The sequence below is a fragment of the Echinops telfairi genome, unplaced genomic scaffold, assembly GCF_000313985.2.
Source record: "Echinops telfairi isolate 266 unplaced genomic scaffold, ASM31398v2 ScPeMD7_7469;HRSCAF=8507_1, whole genome shotgun sequence".
Classification (NCBI taxonomy): domain Eukaryota; kingdom Metazoa; phylum Chordata; class Mammalia; order Afrosoricida; family Tenrecidae; genus Echinops; species Echinops telfairi.
The window spans coordinates 7,230,179-7,234,405 of record NW_022111373.1 but is presented as its reverse complement, the minus strand read 5'-3'; positions in this window follow the sequence as shown (position 1 = coordinate 7,234,405).

Below are 4,227 nucleotides of genomic sequence, written 5' to 3'. Positions count from 1 at the left end.
TATTTCTTGAGTCATTCCTGGGGAGCTGATGGGGACAAAGCCAGGGACCTCTGGTGCTCCCACCGCCAGGAATGAGAGCAGGAGGGTGGAAAGCAGGAGTCCCGAAGGAGCTGAATTTCCAGGGCCCTACTTGATCTTTTCTCTTCAGTACCGTCCATCAAGGACTTGGGTAGGGAGGAGAAGGCCTAAGAAGTTTCTGCTGGCTGCACAGCCAAGTCCCCCACCGCCTGCTGACCTGCCATCTTCCCCCACTGTCCAGTGGGTTCCTGGGACCCAGCATGGGCCAAACAGCACCTGCCATTGAGATTCTCCCTTCTTTTGCATCCAGATATCATCTGTAGGCCATTTTACCCACCCTCATCGCCCCCCAATCGCTGCCCAAACCACCACCTGCCATTTCATCTGACATCCTGCCCCATCCCTATTCAACCAATCCCCAGTCAGACCACTCCTACCTCTCAAGTCAAGTAGTACCTGTTCTTCCCGACTCCTACTGCTTTTGCTCTGGCACAGAAGCCCTTAGCCCTCTGCTGGAGAACTCCTGCATGCTGGCTGGCCACCTGGGCTCCAATCTTGCCTCCTCTAAGCCACTCTGCCCTTAGCAGCTAGAGGAACATTTGGCGCGCAGCCCCACCGTGCTCAAAGGAGAGGCAGGCTGCTCTCCTTGCCCCGCAGGCCCTCCTTGACTGGCTGGGCTTCCTCTTCAGACTCAGCTCTCCCCACTTACACACCAGTTCCAGGTTCCCTGAGCCATGGCCAGCCTCCCATAGAGGCCCAGCCCTCCCCACCGCCCCATAGTACCACCGGCACCACAGCCCATCTGAGCTCAGCACAAGCAGCACGCTGCTTCTCTGCTGTGCACTCTGCGACTGCCCTTCTGCTCTCTGAGGCAGGGCTCCTCTGGGCCTCCTCTAGTTGTCTGCCATGTCCCTGCTGTCCTCAACCGAGTCCGTGGGTGCCTGGCACCGGATCAGCACCCAGGATGTTGCTGCTGTTAGACATCGTTGAGCTGGTTCTGACCCACAGCGGCCCGGTGTGCAATGTACTTGTGCCCCACAAGCACGTGCTAAATGAATGAAGGCCTGAACAGATGGACGGACGATGGCTTCTGTCCACATCTGCGCCTGCTGAGAAGCATGGCCTTTACGTTCCCTTCTGACCCTGAGCGTGAAGGATTCCAGTCTCCTCTCTGTGCTCACGGTCAACTGCTCATGAACGTGCCCTGCTTACAGGCTTTCCCTTCTGCCTCCCCTTAGACCAGCGGTTCTCAATCTGTGGGTTGCAACCTCTTTGGGGGTCAAACGACCCTTTCATCACAGTAGCCAAATGACAGTTATGAAGTAGCAACGACAATAATGTTATGGTTGGGGGGTCACGACAACATGAGGAACTCCATTAAAGGGTCACGGCATTAGGAGGGTTAAGAACCACGGCCTTCGACCCCACTTGTTCTAGTCAAAGCCAGCCCCTTTCCCTGCTAGGGACAGGAGAGACGGAGTGACCACCAAGGCCAAGCCGGAGGTGCTCTGGCCGTGAGCCCTGCCTTCACCTGAGGAACCAGCCTTGGGGTGTGGGTGGGTTCTGGGCTCTCTTTCACTGATGACGGTGAGAGGGATGGTGGGGAGCCTGAGGGCTCCGGATACACATCCCTCTCCCTGTCCACGAAGTGACTGTCATGGGAGCATAAATTGTTTCGCTTCAGAGCAGCCAGTTTAGTGTTTTCTAATGACCGCCATAAACCTCCTACTAAATCTCTCAGCCTCACACCACGTTCCCGGTATCTCTAAAGACGCCGGGAGAAAGCCAGGGAGCCATAAAAGAAACATAAAAATATAGTTGCAGATGAGCCCACAACCCATTGCTTGGAAGCTCAATTGATGGGGAAGACTTTTGGCCTGAGAACTTCCAGGTCCGGCGTGCAGCCATTCGATTAAGTTTCCCCATATCATGGGCCCTGCTAAACTGGAAATCATTAAACAGCAGTAGCACCTACTTTAATAAAATGATGATGTGGGTTTGCGCAGGACACTAAAAAAGAGAACTAAAATCACTCACTTAGATAACTCCACAAAAACATACAGTTGGCCCCGAGACGGCAGGAGCAAGGGCTGGCCCTGTGTCAGTCTTACAGTCCTCTGGGGGTGGGCCCCGGCCCCTAGGGGCGAAAGCTCTTTGGGTTGGTGGCGGTATGAGGCGCTAGAAGACCCTGAAGCTAGCAGCCTCAGCAGAGACCTGCCAGCCCAGGTGTGTTCCCGTCACACAGTAGGGGCGTGACCCAAATGACAGTGCTCCTGCGACCAGCCCTCCAGCCACCACTTCTCTCCTGAACTACGAGTGGGGAATCGGTGCAGGAAGTAGAATCCATTTGCACCGACCAGGATGGCCATCAGAACACGGAGCTGGTAGAATCTCAGCTCTCACACCCAGAACACTGCCAGAGACGGGTCATCGACCCCTTCTGAGCTGCCCCCACGGGGTCGGTGCCAGCGTCCCTCTGGGCCCTGAGTGTGGGCACAGGGAGGAGTGTAGGGCCATCGAGAACTTGCAGGGAAGAAAGCATCTCCCTTTCCCTTCTGTTCTGTCTGCAAACAGAGCACAGCCCTGCTGCCAACGCGTCAGCACAGACTCCAGGCCTTATTGCCCCTCTGTGCCCTACCTCCACCGTGGAATATTCTGCTCTCTGCTTGTCCAGATGCCATCTGTCTGTCTGGGCCCACACCTCGAAGGATTCTTCCCCTGGGAAATCCTCGCTATAAACCCTGGGTCTACCACATCTTAGCTGCGCGGCTTCGGGTAAGTTATTTAACCTCCTGAAACTTGGCTAGTACCTGCTGCCCCAGGCTTAGGACCTGCCCCAGCACCGGCTCCCAGGTCTCCTGCTGCCTCCCGTGTGAGCTCCCCCGGGCCTAAGTCACCTCATTTCTGACCCCGTGTGCACACTGGGATTGGGACCAAACATAGGTGGACAGGAAGGAGTGCTGGTATGTCTGCCAGCATTATTTGGAGCTCAGGGGATGGCCGGCAGGCAATGAGGAAGGTGGGGGGGGGGATGATGCACCCCCATGTGACTGGAGAGATGACCAAGGAACCCTCAACAGGGCCATGAGTGGGTTCTGAGGGGACCGGGCCAGGTGGGTGTGGGGCAGGGCTTGGAATCAGAGGAAATAAGCCTGTACCCCCAGCAAAGCCCCATACCCAAAGCCCCCAGCAAGGGAAGCGTGGGGAGGGATCCTGTCTGGTCTAGCGCTGACAAGAAGCACCCTGTCTCTTCCTGTTCCAACCTCATTCTGCAGTGTGTTGACCCCGAACACCCCGTGAAGGAAGAATGCGGGGTCTGCTTTTGCTTGCTGCCTCTGGCAGTGGCTGCGTGTTTCAATGTGCCCTGCAGCCTGGATGGACGCCCTACGGAGGCGACTTCCAGCATCCTTAGGGAGCGCTGCTGGGGGCTTGGAGTTCCTGAAAGGTGCACACAGGTAATGTGCTCACCAAAAAGTCAGTCCCTTCAGAGATACCAGGAATAAAGGTGTGGTGATCCACCTCCTAGAAGTCAGCCCTTGAAAACCCCGACTTGGAACGCCCGGACTCCCATTTGCATTGGCTCTCTGAGGTGGTAGGCACAGCCAGGGTGTCCAGGAACATGGCCAGAACATGGCCAAAGGGAGCTCCCAGCGTCTTCTAGAGTGTCGCCTGTGTGTGGTCCCAGGAGACCCTCCGAGCCAGCAGTCAGAGGTGACTAGCTGGCCACTGGCTCTGGTTTATTGGGGTGCTCGATGTGCACGCGCGCACGCTTGCCTGAGCCATGAGGACCACGCTCATACGTGCACCCCAAGCTGGAGGCAGAGGCAGTGAGGGAGGAAGAGGTGGCCCTGTGGAGCTGAGCATGGAGCGTGGGAGCAGGAGGGCGGTCCTCCCACGGCCTGGACACCAGGAGCCAGAAGGAGAGCTGGAAGACTAGAGCAAGGGCTTCAGCGAGGACAATGTGAAACCGTGGCTGTCTTAAATGGCGTATCCCCCACCCGTTTGAGCCCCTAGAGACAATCTTTACAGTTACGTACCCCCTCCGATTTTGAGATGGATAGATGCCCCCCAGAAGGCCTTTCCCCCCCTCCCATATCTGTGTTTTTCAGAATGGTTTTCTACTCCTTGTCTGGTGCTCCAGGGGGCAAGTGCTCCACTCTTCACCTCCTCCCCTTCATCACCATCCCCGCCCCTCCTGCCCCACACCTG